Source organism: Caretta caretta, chromosome 6 (genome assembly GCF_965140235.1).
Source record: "Caretta caretta isolate rCarCar2 chromosome 6, rCarCar1.hap1, whole genome shotgun sequence".
Taxonomy (NCBI): Eukaryota; Metazoa; Chordata; order Testudines; family Cheloniidae; genus Caretta; species Caretta caretta.
In genome coordinates this window covers 19957541-19973892 of record NC_134211.1, presented here as the reverse complement: position 1 = coordinate 19973892, position 16352 = coordinate 19957541, and the positions used below count along the sequence as shown (strand labels likewise).

General features: G+C 43.7%; 1 protein-coding gene across 5 annotated transcripts in view; it reads right to left on the bottom strand.

The window, feature by feature from the left end:
• Positions 1 to 16352, bottom strand: part of RASSF7 (Ras association domain family member 7) — a 130716-nt gene that overhangs the window by 75537 nt on the left and 38827 nt on the right. The window contains exon 3 of one of the 5 annotated variants that reach the window (XM_048854301.2): positions 14512 to 14677. The exons of 3 other annotated variants lie outside the window; for them this stretch is intronic. The gene's annotated coding sequence lies outside the window, so the exon portion shown is untranslated. Of the gene's footprint in view, positions 1 to 6301; positions 6590 to 14511; positions 14678 to 16352 lie in introns of those variants that run through there. One more of the 5 variants, XM_048854299.2, reaches the window with a different exon arrangement.

The following is a 16352-nucleotide window of genomic DNA, read 5'->3' as shown; positions in this document are numbered from 1 at the left end:
TGAAGTTCATTGTGCTAAACCAAAAGGAGGCAGAACAGCATAATAACCGAAAGAGCACTGGGCACTGCATCCTCAGATCATTCAATCAAATACTGTGCTGGATCCATTGTGCCAGGTAGCCAGAGCCAATTGCCAGAAGATTTGGACACAACCAGCAAGTTCTGCAGTAGATTTTTCATATTGTAAGTTTTTTTACCCAAGCCATCTGCAGATATTTAGGAACAGATACATTTCTTAGGACTCAGGAGGAGCTGTGGGTTGCTGTTTTGCCTGGAGATCTGGATTTACATCTTCAGTCTGCACATACATGAACATTGTGTGTCTGTTCTGAACAACCACTCACTCCTCTTCCCCATGCACAAGACATACAAGGGAAGCACAGGGCAGGACTGAAGTGTATTTACAGTTGGTAAGGAAGCCTCAATTCTCTCAGCCATGTTAAGCATGGGCTCAAGGCATCCAATTAATAAGCAGGGCTAGTTTCACATAAATTTGTTATTAAGGAAGGAAAAAAGATTTTAGTAAAACCTACACTTACAAAAAAAAAAAGGCAGCTGAAAGGTCAACAAGATATCATACTCAGAGATAAGATAGGGGTTATTTTAAAGACATCCCAGAGGAGCCCATGATATCTGTGACAGAGAGAGCAGCACTGCAAAGCACAGTGAAGGATTCCTGGAATTCCAGCAGGCAAAAGGTCTTCAAATAAGTGAAATCTGAGGCCTCCCACCATGTCTTACAAAATTGCCCTGCACACCCCTGCCCTCTGGGAGTCATGCCTTTTCATTAATGGGATGAGAAACACTGCTACATAACCAGGGCAAGTGCGTTTAAGAGAGAACCTTCTACCCTCCATACACTTCCAATAAAGCTTTCAAGATACATGCACACACAATTTCCATCCAGCCCCCATTTTCCTTGTACAAGTGACTGTGTGTAGCCTTCTTTAGGGACATCCCCAGTACCCCACTGAGGATTCCAAGTACAGTGACTTGAATTTTCCTGGAACAAGGAGGAAACATGAATGGAAGTGTGCACAACCCAGTGTTCCTCTGCTGACAGCTCAAGGTGTCAAGCCACTGCAAGTTATGACTGCACAAACAATTTTCTTCAGAGGTTACCACACTAGGACCACCAAAGTTCTCTTATCCCAGAGCTTACTGGCATCACAGAATCCTGTAGCATTTGTGCTAGGAGTCTGCTGTGTTATCAGAGGGAGTGGTGAAAGTTACATCTTGTCAGAGATGCCTCTTTGGATCATTTCCATGAACACATCAAAACCTTCAGTACATCTTTCTCCCTCCCCAACTGTATCCATGCAAACTCATTTCTGATAAGTCCTTCCCACCCTTTTGGGACACGCTGTCAATCACTCTCCTTCCCACCTCCCTCCAAACAACACACTATAAGCTTGATTCTCAGAAGTGCCAGCACCCAAAATTCAAATGGCAGTTAAGGGAAGTGGAGTTCTCAGTGCCTCTGAGGATCAGCTGCTCTAGGCAGGTCTACATTTCATCGGCACCACTGTAGTGCTTTAATGAAGATGCTCTATGCCAAGAGAAGAGAGCTCTCCCGTCAGTATAGTTAATCCACCTCCGCGAGAGGTGGTACCTCTACCAGCAGGAGAAGCTCTTCTGGCCACAGAGTGCTGTCTATACCAGCGCTTAGATCAGTATAACTTTGTCACTTCAGAGAGTGGATCTTTCACCCCCCAAGCGACCTAGTAATACTGATTTAATTCTGTACTGTAGAACTGCCCTGTCTCTAACACTATTGCACGGACAATGAACCAGAGTTAAAACCAGCTCCCCCCGCTCCCCAAACTGACCAGAGCAAGGATACTGGTGGTTACTTCTAGCACGTGATAACTGAGCTTGTTTATGCTGCCAAACACACTTACTTTGTTCCAATGAAGTGCTCAAGGCTAAGTGGCCTCCTCTATGTCCCTATAACAGTATCCTATCAAAGGGCAGCTCCTTCCCCCACCAGCCTACCGCTGTTTTTTGTAACTATAAGCAACAGTCACAAGGCAAGGGAAATTAAAAGACAAGTTTATTCCTATTGAAACATGTTATGGACTAAGGATGAAAAAACATGATGAGCGTAATCATACTCTGCAGAAGGAAAGAATCGGAATGATGCAAACACGGACACTGGCCAATTTCTATTAAACTTCGCCCCCATTCAAGACTCTCTCTGGTCCCAAGAGCTCCTCCTAGGCAATGTGTACTTGAGAGATTTGGAGAAACCTCAAAGCTTACATCTTTCCTTGAACTGGCAGTAACAGGAAAAGGATCATACAGAAGACATCAGCCTTTTTCTAGGGCTACTCCGGCCATGCCAGCTTCAGTTCATCCACCCACCCCGCCGAACATGCCTTCCACCAGCCAGCAAGCCCACCCTCTGCTCAACTCAGGGTGGTCCTCACAACAGCCCAGCCCAGCCCGGCACCCAGCTCAAACAGGGAATTTTTTCATCTCTGTTACTGTAGAGATGGAGATGCTGTACGGAAATCATTCCAGCACCCAGCTGGAACCCTCCTACATCAGAACTGACTCCACTCTGGTGCTCCAACTAAAGCCTCCAAAACAGACAAAAATACAGTGCTTCCACTTGAACTCATGTGCAGTGTTTAAGGGATTTATCATTTATAATAGAATATCATCACTCAAGATGACACAGACAAACCTAAAATGATTTTTTATTCATCCCACATGCCTTTGCTGCTCCAATTCAAGTCCAGCTGCACCGGGGGGGGGGGGGGGGGGGGGGGGGGGGGGCTAAGCTGACTCATAACATTAAACAGCACAAGGACAAGCACAAAGTAGCTTTTAGAGTAGCAGCCGTGTTAGTCTGTAACTGCAAAAAGAAAAGGAGGACTTGTGGCACCTTAGAGACTAACCAATTTATTTGAGCATAAGCTTTCGTGAGCTACAGCTCACTTCATCGGATGCATTTTTGAGAGTAGCTTTTGCCACTGCTGTGCAGATGGTAAATGGGCTTAGAACCCTGCCAATGCCAGGAGGGTCATGGCTAGGACAGTTTGCACAGCTCACCAAGTCATTTTATCCTGAGCGGTCATTAAGAGATTTCAATTTTTATGGGAGCTGCATTACTGCGCCTGAAGCTGACAAACAAATTACGGGATCTCAGGATTTGGATCGTTTCTTCCCTTCCCCCCCCCCCTTTTTTTTTTTATAATACCCGTGAAGCTGGCCTCGCTAAGAGGTTATTTCACTTCAAAGGAAAAAAATAATGGCATTTGCGCATTTATACTCTGCCCACTTGAATTTTCAAATAAAATGAAAACCTACCATTTCTCTGGAGGGACTGACTGCTCCCAATTTATTTCTCAAGTGCCCAAGACTAATCCCAGTAGGTACTACCTATTTCTTATTTTCAGGGAAGTGCAATGCAGCAGGGACACAGAAACTAACTCACCTACTTCACATTCCTAAATTAAATTACAATGCAAGCTTTTTGGAGAGGACAGTGTTTTACTGCATGTTTGTACAGCACCTAGCACATCCTTATTGTTGCCACTGGGCACTACCACAGAATATTACACCTCCTTATCTACCAGTAAAGATTTATGATCAGTTTGAGTTTGTTTATTCATTTAAGATGAAAGACTGAGGGAAACATATAAAGATATTAATTTCATAAAGCAAAAGTATTTCTACTAGGATCGACACACATTAGTGACTATTATTAGGACCCTGCAAAGACTTACGGGCTTAGCTTTACAGAATTACTCAAGGTAGTACAGTTAAACACAGATGTAACTGTTTTCCAGGATCAGGGTTTGTGTGTTATGATAGTAATTAACCCCATTATTCTACCTGCTGTACATAGTAAAAGACTGTCCCTGCCCCAAAGAATTTACAATCTAAATAGATCAGCCAGACAAAAAGAATGGAGAAAAGCAACATTATTATTCTGATTTTACATACGGTGGATCTGAGGCATAAACAGATTAAGCGTCTTGCTCAATGTCATACAGGGCATCTGTGGCAGAGCCAGCAATTAACCCAGATCTGCTGATTCCCATCTAGTACCATAACCATATTCTTCCTCCCCAAAAGCTTTTATAAGTGCCTAGTAGACCAACCACATTAATACTCACTTCTGGACACCTGACATGTCAGGTCTTCATCTTAAGCATAAATTATACCCATTAAATTAGCAATGGAAAGGCTTTAAAAAACACCCTCAATTATATCATAAACCACACCAAAATATGAACTTTTTCAAAACTGGGACAGAGCTACTGAAACATAGGTTATTGTTCAGACTAAGATCAGACAGTGTGATCATGGGTGTGGATAAAGGGTCTGGAGAGCCCATAATCAGATGGATGATGAACAAAGCTTTTACATTTCTATAGCACCTTTCATCTGGGAAAATCAGGAGCACTTTACAAATGTTAATTAGAATCTAACTAGCAACCTGGGAAATAGCTCAGTATTATGCCCATTTGATGAAGACTGAGGCAAAGAAGGTAGGACTATGGAAGTTCTTGTTCATATAAGTGACTTAAAAGTCTAAGCTCTTGTTATCAGGGATATCTTGTGGCACATTTACAGGGCAAGGAGTACCATTGGTTTCTATATTAAAATAATAATATTTGCAATTTTATTTTCTAGTCCATTTCTTCTGCAGTCTGACATTGTTTGCTTTTATTTTTTTACTGCAACTGCATGCTAAACAGAAGTTCTCATTGAGTTGTCCACACTGACACCCTGGTTCTTCTCCTGAGGGGTTACAATTAATTTAGAATACAAGGTGCAGGAGTAATTCAGATTAGTCCTTCCACTGTGCTTTACTTTGTATTTGCCCACCTATGTCAAAGGATTTGTCAACAGTCATAGAGCCAGTCAGTGTCAGAACTGGGAACAGAACCCAGGGGACTGCCTGGGACAATAAGGAGTAGAATAGAAGGGAATCAGGACAAGCCCCATAGCAGCAGCAAGGAAGACAGACTTGTAGAACAGGTACAATGGCATGCTGTAGTGTGTCTTAATGGAAAGAGCCATTAAAGAAGGTAAATGGATACAGCTTCAGGGGGCCATTTCACCTCTCACTGCAGATTTTACAGTACCTGTATTAGGCTACACTGGTCTCACCTTCTCCCCAATATTTCTGCTATTACTGCTCTGTCTGGCATTGGAGTGAAATAGTAGTGGAAGGAAAAGAGATCTGTTGTTCACCAAAAACCACAACAGGTCCACTTAAGGCACATAAGAAGTGTTTAAACCCTCCATGCAGAAGTTATGCCATAAAACGGTATTGGTTTTAACTTAACAACTAGCTGTGAGACAACTGAAAATCCTGTTGCCCAAGAGAGGGTAAATACAATTACCTACACAACAAAAGCTAAACCTGCGGCAACCGGTGCCACCTGTACCCATTCCGGGGTGGCACAAAATCTCCTGAATGTCAGAGATAGTGACAATTGGCTGTCTTGGGGCACAGAGCCGGCACATACAATGGAATTATTCATTTGTTAGGTCTGCCAGTGGTACAATCTTCTATTCACGCACCAACTCTGAGTGACTGGCGGGGGGGGGGGGGGAATACAGCTAGCTAGACAGCAAGTAAAAGGTTAAATACATGTGAGCCAAACACAAGGTGTAGCATGCATGTCTCTGAGCCGCAGCTGATTATGCCACATGCAAATCGCTTCAGACAGACAATCCACTGCATTAAATGTAGGTGGGTGGTTGTTGTTGATGTCTTAATTCCCACCCTGGGCTTTAATTTCAACAGATTGTATTTAAAAGCTCTTCCTAGGCTAGGCTAAGAACTTTTTAGTACTTATAGAAGAATAAATGAATTTCCTCCTCCACCACCCCACCCCCAAGCCGTGTCCCTCTCTCCTCTGCCTTAAGAGGAATAAACCAGAAACTCCAGATAATCTGATTTCACAGCAGGCTGCACTTCCATCTAAAAACAGCCCAGGAGATGAAAGGGGACTTAGACCTCAAAGAGTGGCATGTGGGGAGCGGAACGAGCCGCACACAAGAAGGCAGGCCAGGTGAAAAGCCCACAGAGGATTTTTTTTTAAATACATAAAGTATTTTAAAGAAAGAGCTAAAGGAGGTTTCCTCCGGGGAGGAGAAAATAATGGAGCAGGTTGCCAGGGGGCCACAGGAGAAAGCAGAGGGACAGTCATTGCACTAAGAGGCCGGGGGCAAAGGAAGGACGCTGGGTGGATGTGGGCTGCGCCCTGGGGGGAGACAGGACAGGAAAGCAGGGAGGCGAGCGGGGGCACCGATCGCCGAGCAGCAGCTGCACCTACCTGGCTGAATTTCCTCTCCCAGAAGCCGGGACAGACGCAGCAAAGCAAATCCTCTTGGCAGAGCACCTCACCCAGCCCGCAGGAGCAGCGCCTCCTCCCCGCGCACACACACACAGAGCTCAGGCGGCGGCTGCTCTCCGCTCCCCTTTGCAAACTTGTTTGCGGGGAGCTCGGGCCCGATCCTCTTCCGGCGCCTCCAAGGCGCGGTGGCGGGGGGCAGCGGCGATCGCCGGAGCTCAGGCGGCGGCGTCTCCAGCCGCAACTCCTCGCTGCGAAGGTCTGAGCAACCTGCAGCCTCCCTCTGCACGGCGCGGCCCCGCCCCCCGGCTCGGCCCGGCCCCGCCCCCTGCCCTGCCAGGGCTCGCAGGTGTGGGCAGGGATCTGTGTAAAGCCAGAGGCTTATGCTGCTGGCCCAGGCTCCTCAGCCAGCCCCTCAGCTGAGCACCCCCCCCCCCACTCGTTGGGTCGGGGGGGGGGGTCAAATTCCCACCCCACTCCAATTTTGGCCACATGCCCCTATCTTTAAAAGCCCCCTCCCACTCCCCCAAAAAGCCACAGATCCAAGCCCTGGGGTCTTCCAAATCCAGATCCTGTTCCTTATCCTGTGGCTTAGTCCCCTCACTAAAAAAAAGCCTGGGATTTTAAGGTCCCCTCCTGCACTTTTCAAATGTCTTACTTTTCTACACTCAAATCGGGGGGGGGCTGATCTGCATTCCCTTCAAGTCAAGGGGTGGCCTTCCATTGAGAAAGTCTCTTTCCCACCATTATCATTGTCACCCATGGCAAAATTTGCAGATGATACAAAATTACTCAAAATAGCTAAATCCAAAACAAATTGCCAAGCGTTGCAAAGGGATCTCACAAAACTGGGTGGCTGAGCAACAAAATGGCAGATGGAATTCAATGCTCGTAAATGCATGTTGGAAAACATAATCCTAACTATACATACAAAATCATGGGGGTCTAAATCAACTGTTACCACTCAAGAAATAGATCTTGGAGGCACTGTGTGGACAGTTCTCTGCAAACATCAGCTACAATTGCAGTGGCAGTCAAAAACCTCACAAGGTTAGGGACCATTAGAAAAAGGATATATAATAAACAGTGAATCATGATGCCTCTATAATAATCCATGGGACAGCCACATATGAATACTGAGTGCTGTTCTGGTTGTCCCATCTTGAATTGAATACAGAGAAGGGCAGCAAAAATTATTAGGGGGATGGAGCATCTCCCATATGAGGAGAGATTTCCAAGTTGAAAATTCCCGATCTTTTAAAAGAGATGACTAAGGGGAGAGATGATAAAGGTCTTAAAAAATATGAATGGTGTGGAGAAAAAGTGTTATTTACTCCTTCTCATAACACAAGAACCATGGGTCACACAATAAAATGAATAGGCAGCAGGTTTAAAACAAAGATTTTAAGGAAGTATTTCTTCACATAATATGCAGAGTCAACCTGTAAAACTTGTTGCCAGGGGATATTGTGAAGGCCAAAAGTATAGCTGGGTTCAAAAAAGAACTAGATAAGTTCACGGAGGACTGACCCAACAATGGCTATTAAACAAAATGGTCAGGGACGCAACCCCATGCTCTGGGTGTCCCTAGCCTGTGACTGCTGGGCTAGATAGGTGGACCACTGGTCTGACCCACTGTGGCCATTCGTATGTTCTTATCAGAAATTCTGACCTGTCCCCTCCTCTCTGCCCACTTCCTTCTCTCCACAACTCTATCCCCCTCCTCTGAATTTTGCTTCTATTCTTTTGTTATCCTAATAATTTTTCTTTATAAACAAACTGTAAATTGTGTAATACAAATAACTGATTCATATCAAACTGGTCAAAATGATCTGGACAAACTGGAGAAACAGTGTGAAGTAAATAGGATGAAATTCAATAAGGACAAATACAAAGTCCTCCACTTAGGAAGGAACAATCCATTGCATACAGACAAAATGGGAAATGACTACCTAGGAAAGAGTACTGTGGAGAGGGATCTGGGGGGCATAGTGGACCACAAGCTAAATATGAGTCAATAGTGTAACTGTTGCTAAAAAAAGCAAAGATCCTTCTGGGATGTATGAGCAGGAGTGTTGTAAGCAAGACATGAGAAGTAATTCTTCCACTCTACTCCACGCTGATTAGGCCTCAACAGTAGTAGTATGTCCAGTTCTGGGTGCCACATTTCAGGAAAGATGTGGGCAAATTGGAGAAAGTCCAGAAAAGAGCAACAAAAATGATTAAAGGTCTAGAAAACATGACCTCCAAGGGAAGATTGAAAAAATTGGGTTTGTTTAGTCTGGAGAAGAGAAGACTGAGAAGGGACACCATAAAAGTTTTGAAGTACATAAAAGCTTGTTACAAGGAGGATGGAGAAAAATTGTTCTCCTTAAACTCTGAGGATAGGACAAGAAGCAATGGGTTTAAATTGCAGCAAGAGCTGTCTAGGTTGGACATTAGGAAAAACTTCCTGTCCTGGAATAAATTTAGGGAGGTTGTGGAATCTCCATCATTGGAGATTTTTAAGAGCAGGCTAGACAAGGATGTCAAGGATGGTCTAAATCAGGGGTTGGTAACCTTTCAGAAGTGGTGTGCCAACTCTTCATTTATTCACTCTAATTTAAGGTTTCGTGTGCCAGTAACACATTTTAATGTTTTTAGAAGGTCTCTTTCTATAAGTCTATAATATATAACTAAACTATTTTTGTATGTAAAGTAAATAAGGTTTTTAAAATGTTTAAGAATGCAGAGCCCCCCGGATCGGTGGCCAGAACCTGGGCAGTGTGAGTGCCTCTGCAAATCAGCTTGCTTACCCCTGGTCTAAATAATACTTAGCCCTGCCGTGAGTGCAGGGAACTGGACTAGATGACCTCTCGAGGTCCCTTCAAGTCCTACACTAATATGATTTTAACCATTCATATTATATATGTACTGATATGTTTAATGTATAGCTAAGGTTAGCTAGCACATGGCTAATACATTATGAGAAGTTTATATACCATTTATAATGTTTGTTTTTCTGTGTATTTTAAAGTTTAATAAAAAGTTAATAGAAAAAATACTGACCTGTCATGGAAAGCGTTATTTATCCTACATATCTTAAATCACCTCCTGTTATTTGTTCATTGTAGGGCCTTTGTTCCACCTCATCTCCCACCTCAGGGAATGGGGGGAGGGTTGAGAAGAGCTATGTGGAACCATAAAGAAATCCCAAACCAGCCCACATTCCCCTACTTCTGGGTTTCACTCCAAAACTGAAAATTCAGACTATGTTTGTGAACCACAGCAAACCTGGGCCATTTTACGGTTTCCAAGTACAAAATGACCATTCCAGTTTCCTGTCGTAGACAAAGCAGTTTGCCGTTGCACTACCAACTGCATTGTGAAGGCTTAAGAGAGCTCCATGTAAGCTCAAAAGCTTGTCTCTCTCACCAAAAGAAGTTGGTCCAATAAAAGATATTACCTCACCCACCTTGTCTCTCTAATATTCTGGGACTGACAAGGCTACAACACTGCTTAAAACTTCCTCAGCTTCCAGGGCTGTAAAGCTAGCACCTTTTATGAGCACACCACATTTCAATTTAAAAAACAAATCCCTTTCTAGTCGAAGTTAACTGGCACACCAGCTTCTCCATTAAAACAATACATAAAGAGCAATGTGAATACAATGCTGTTGTTCATTACAAAGTGCTGAAGGTTTATTTCACTTTTCAAAGTTAGTGTTATAGACCAGTTGTTTTAGAATTAAAACCCAGCACCCACTTGCAGCTAAGCATTATAGTTAAGTACAGAAATCAATTATGAGGCCACCTTCTTCTCCTCCAATGCTAAATCTATGCAGAGTTAGTATCAAGGGCCCAGTCCTGCAGTGTAACCATAAATCTCCTCGGTTAGCATTTCAAAGTCAATAAATATTCTCTGATGTTTTACTCCTGGTGAATCTTCCTCTGCTTTCTATGTCACAGTATTGCTGGCCATCCACTTTCATTGACTAATAATAGTAACTTTTTAAAAGCCTAAAGAAATCCCAAGGTTCAGATCCTTCAAGGCCATAAAAGGTTAATGGTTCTTTAAACAAAGCAGCTCTAGGACAATGGCTGAGATAATACACACACAGAGAACTCAAGCTCAGGGCCTCATTGGCAACCAGGTGACAACAGTAATTGAAGCTGATATGACCACACAAGGGGGGAGTGCTCTGCTGTAATCCAAGCTGCACCTGTAAGAAAACAACCTGTTACACCATTTGAGCTGCTGCCAGCTAATCAGCTGGTACTTTCACCAAGTGCACCTGGAGTCCTTATGGGTCCAGTGCTGCTTACTTTTAAGTCAGTTGGAAGACTTCCAATATGAGCACAGGAATTGCCGTACAGGATTTGAATGACTCTATCTAGACAAGTATTCTGTCTCTGCCAGTGGCCTGTACCAGCTGCTTCAGAGGAAAGTGTAAGAAACCCTCCAGTAGGTGGTTATAGCATAATCTGTCTTCAAACAAAGTTTTCTCCTAAACTCCATAGTTGAGGGGCTGGCTTGTGCCCATAAACTGACTGATTTATATCCCTCCCAAACTCTCTTTTTCAGCCTTGCTACTACAACTCTGGATGTTCTTTTTATCCATAAAAATATCCAGTCCTTTTTGAAATCCTGTTACGCTCTTGGGAGCAATGAGATCTTGTGACAATGAGTTCCACAGGCTATTTGCGTGGACAAAGCATTTCTTTGTCGATTTTAAAATTGCATTGACTTCAGTAGTGCAGAACCAGGCCATATATTTTTATTCAACTTCTTCCTTCATCCTCCCCTCTCTGTATCAAAGCAGTTTGTACTCAAAGATTGCAGGACTGGGCCCATGATCAGCTGAGAATTATCTCAATGTGAGAGTGAGCTAGTTTTAGATTGTTCAGACTCCACATGGCTCACGTAGGCATATGGGAAAGTTTTCTATCAGCACTGCTCAGAGAAGCAGCTCAAATGTTCCACAAACCAGGGTTACAAAACGTCAGTCTGATCATATCACAGCGGCTTATAAGATTCCAGATTCCTTAATTACAGGCTTTAGTCTGTGAATTTTAAGGGAAATCCCTACAGCATGTTGATTTGGATTATTACTGAGTAAAAAAGCCAACAGGGAGTTACTATCAAGCACAGCAAGATAAACTTGCTTCATAAAAATAATTAAAAGCCTGTGTTTTTCCAACGATAGGGCTGTGCCATAAAACTGTCGCCTTTCTTCGCAGAGATCTACATGGGGTTTGAGAAAATAATCTCTGTTTAGAGAGGAACTGCCTGGAATGAAATGTGCCTACTTGATGTTTTCTAAACTCCAATCATCTGCCAAAGCCGTTAAGGATTAGAGCTTTAAAAGATCTGAGACCTGACTAAAGGACTGTGGGGCAGGCCCTTCATTTTAGGTATTTTGCAGTCTACCCACTACAAACTTAACAAACATGATACAAGGAGAAAAGGAGGTTTGGGAACATACAGGTGCCTCCCAGCATGGTGAAGGGCTATAGTAGAAGATCCCTGGTGCTGTGGATGTTATAGTTTCTCCTCACCATTTTCTCACTCAGAAGACCCATTTCTTCCATGAGGCCCACAACATAAATATCAGTATCTACATAGAATATCTACCTACAATCTAAATATCTTCTCTGTGGGCCAGATTCTGAACCGCTTACTCCTGGGGATTCATACCTGATTCCACAAATCAATGAAGCTACTTGAGGGTAAGGTACTACTCAATGGGTGCAAGTGTATCAGACTCCGATCCTCTATGTATCTGTTAGGCCCTGATCCTGCCAAGGCTTATGTGCACATGCTTAGTATTAAGCATCTGAATCATCTCATCAAAGTCAGTGGGTTTGATGAGATTACTGTCACATGTTTAACATGAAGCATGACTAAGTCTTTGGGATCCAAGATTGTTAACTCTCCAGGAAAGGTACAGTGCCAAATTCATTATCTGATTTTAGCAAACAACAGATTACAAAAAATAATCCAAAACTCATCTCCCCCCGCCCCGCACCAAAGATACTTTGCATTTGATTCGCCACTAAATTACTTTATTTTGGTACAACTGCAATGGAATAACACCAGTATGACATTAGAGGAATGCAGGGATGGACCAGGCCCTTTGTTACTAAACAGCATGGGCTGGATTCTCTATTGTGGGCCAACAATTTGCTGCTGGGGAAGCGTCGGAGCTAATTGCCAGCACTCTGATTCTGCGCCACCAGTGCCAGCATTTGTTAAAGCAGCGAGCGGAGGACCAGCATAGCATTATGAAGCATCTCTGACACATCCTTCCCCTTCCCCATCCCTTGCTGGACAGTGGGGGGCAGCTACCTCAGGAGCTTTACAGCAGCAGGGGGAATTCCACAAGGGAAATTCTCCACTGGCTATTTACAACTGACAGAGGTTCCATCTGTGATACCTGAGAAGTGCAAAGGGCGTGGAGTTCAACAGAGAATCTGGGGTTGTGTGTCATTAAGTGGAACATGTACACTTTCTATGTGTTTTTCTATTCCCCGAAAGGTTTTTGTGGTGCGTTTCTATTTTGAGATTACTGGCGAAAGGATAGTATTCACGCTGGATCCTAGTTATTGTGGCGGTTGTTCTGTGACGGGTTACAGGACTGTTGGGCTGCATTACATTATTATACTTACATATGTATTACTTTATACTTGGCTAGAATACTTTGTATCCTGTTGGGTGAGCTGTGTCAGACTTACAGTGTCCCTTGGGGTTTGTAAGTGATGCAATAGGTTAGTATATTCCTGTCACCCAGCAGCTTTAAGTGATTTTTTAAATTAATTTTGTTGTTGTTTTGGATTACTATTTATTATTATTCATTATTTGTTAAGAGCAGATAACGCATCTGTCACAGTATAAAACAGTCCACTGCCCTGGAGAGTTTACAATCTAGAAGAAACAGAAGTGTATCCGCCTCGTCCGCCTCCCCCCACACACAAAAAAGACTATTCTGATAAGATTTATATCTTGGTGTTTGTTTGGACTCACTTGGACGATTTTGATCAGAACCAAACTAAATGGTCTGAGGTATGGTAGACTTCTTCAATTTAAAAAAAAAAAAAAAAAAAAAGCAAGAACCAAAAGAGATCTAAAATCTAAAGGAGGTCAGTGTGATACCTTATAGGATCCATAAAATAAAAACATACCAGTTTCAGGATCAAAATGGTCCTTTAGTCCCCAATCCTATGAACATTTATGCACATGAGTACCTCTACGCATATGAGCAATTCCACTGAACTTGGAAGCTGATGTGTTATTGAGACTATCCACTGAGATGGGTTTCAAATGTTAACTGTATTTACCACTGTCTTTATGCTCAACAACTATTTTGGAGAGACAAGGTGGGTGAGGTCATATCTTTAATTGGACCAACTTCTGTTGGTGAGACAAGCTTCTGAGATACGCAGAGCTCTTCCACAGGCCTGGGAAAGGTACTCAGGGCTTGTCTTCATGTACAGTGCTACCGTGGTGCAGCTGCACTGGTGTAACTGGTGAAACTCTCCCCTTGACACAGCGCTGTCTGCCCAGGGGGCAAGGTTGGCATAACTGCATCAGCATAGGGGATGTGAATCTTTCACACCCCTGAGCTACGTAGTTATACCAACAGAGGTCTGTAGACATGGCCAGACTATATCTCCCATAATGCACCATGGCTAGGGACTCCCATGATGGACTGCCTCCCTTCTCCAACTGTGGAGACCACAGTACATCATGGGAGATGTAGTCCAACAATGCGGGATCCCTGTCTATAAAGGAGAATGGGAGCTGGAGGCACCCGAACTGCAGTCTCCATGAGTCACCACACCAGCATTTCCAAAGCAAATATTTTGGAATTTGAATTTCTGCCAAAATTGAAGTTTTCCATGGGGAAAAAAACCACTTCTCACCCAACTCTACAATTAAGCACTGTGGGTCTGATTTTCAGGATGTGCTAAGCAGCTTCAGCACCCTCTGATCGCAAGTGGTGCAGTGTATGCTCAGTACTTGTGAAAAATCAGGCTCTCTGCAGTGCCCGAAGTTTATCACTAAATGTGTCTATTGCCTCTTGACCAACCAACCAGTGCAGCCTGGTGAAGGAGCTGGAGCTTATATTTCAGTTTTGAGTAGGGTGCCCTGTTTATATAATGCACACTGCACTATACGTTCCTTGTTTCCTCTTATAGAGGATTTTTCCTTACCTTGGGAGTATACCTCTTGACCTTCTGATGCTCCTGGAGTTTCTGAGTCACAGTTCTTTCCTGACTCAGCAGCTATATTTCATGTACTGCAGAGAAATTACACAGCACACTGGCTGCCTGGCTCAGCACATGAAAGGGCACGTTCTCAAGAGGAGGTTTTCCCGCCCTAGAAAAGATAGGAAATACCAGAATCCAAGTGTTCCCAAAGAAGCATTTGCATCAACAGACAAAAAGAATCACTTTCTCAGCCTAAGAGGTCATGTGCTATGTTGGGGTGAAATTTTTCCATGAAGAGAAGCCCACCTAAGAGCTGTAACCTGACACCAGAAGTGAGGACGGGCGACCTTGGGTCTTGCAATAAATAAACCATACCATGTTAAGTGTGTGACAGGCTGCCTTAAAGGCAGACAAGTGCAATCTGGGAAGTATAACCCAGGTAACCACAATGTTACACAGCTCCTCAGTACCCTTGACGACTGATCCGTTTTGTTTCACTGTGGGCCATGCTGTGAATCCATGGTTAATGTCTTTATTTATAGGCTTTTCGGAGTCATTTGAGCACCACAGTATCTGAGGAATTGGCGCCTGACCTACTGAAGTCTCACTGTAAGCTCTGCCCAGTTTAAAAGTTTCAGTTCTGCTGACTTTGCTGGCGATCAGGGCCCTGATTGGCATCACTGGACAAGAAGTGGCAGGAATAACACACGCTGTTTTGTTTTTCAGAAAGTACTTTCTGATTGATAGACAACGCATCGTGCAGAATATTTCAGTAGTGCCATCATTCAATATCGGTAGCGCTCATCGCCTGCTGAGAGCCAGACTCACATTCACTGTGAAGGTGGAGAAAAAGGCGCTGTGTATGGTGAACAGAAGGCACCAACTGGTAGCTTTCAACGAGGCAATCCTGAAGGAAAACATTTCTAGGGAAGATTGGAGCCTCCTGGACGACTGCGATGACGATTATGAGAACTTCAGTAAGAGACTGAAACGTTGTGTGAAATCAGCTGAGAGTGAAAGACCAAGAAGAGCTAGCGGAAGAATCTTGGAGAATACAAAGACTTTACTGGAGAAGAGGAGGAAAATGAAAAGAAATGGCAGCGACAGGCTTGAGTACTCCCTTCTCTGCAAGCTCATACGAATGAAGTTGAAGGAAGACTTCAAGAAATTTCGAACCGAAAAGCTCCTAAAGGCTGCTGAAGATCGTAAAAGTCTCAAAAAATTCAAACAGGAACTGGCATTGTACAGGTCATCATTATCAGCTTTGGAGAACAGGGACAGAAAATCAGTAACTGATCGAACAGAGATGGAGACAATTTGCAGGGATTTCTACACCCAGCTGTTTGCATACCGTATAGATGTCCCAATGCCATCACTTCAACAAACCAATGAACACATACTCCCGGTTCTCATCAGCGAAGTCCGTCACGCAGTCCATCAAATGAAAGAGGGGAAGGCTCCAGGTAAGGATGGTCTGACAGCAGAAGTGCTTAAGGAGAGAGGTCAGAAAGTTTGGAAAGCTCTCGCCCAAAGGTTCAGCCAGAAGATACCGTCCAGTTGGAAAGAGTCCAATACCATCTTGCTGCATAAGAAAGGCAATCGAGAAAATCTAAAGAACTAGCGCCCGGTCTGCCTGCTTTCGCATATCTATAAGTTGTTCACTAAAATAATAACAAATCAACTGTCGCGAAACCTGGATGAACAGCAACCTAGAGAGCAGGCTGGCTTTCAAAGGAATTACAGCAGAATAGACCAGATCTTCACTCTAAACCAACTACTAGAGCGTTCAAGGGAATACAAGTGCCCTTTGTGCATTGCCTTCGTGAATTATGAGAAGGCGTTCG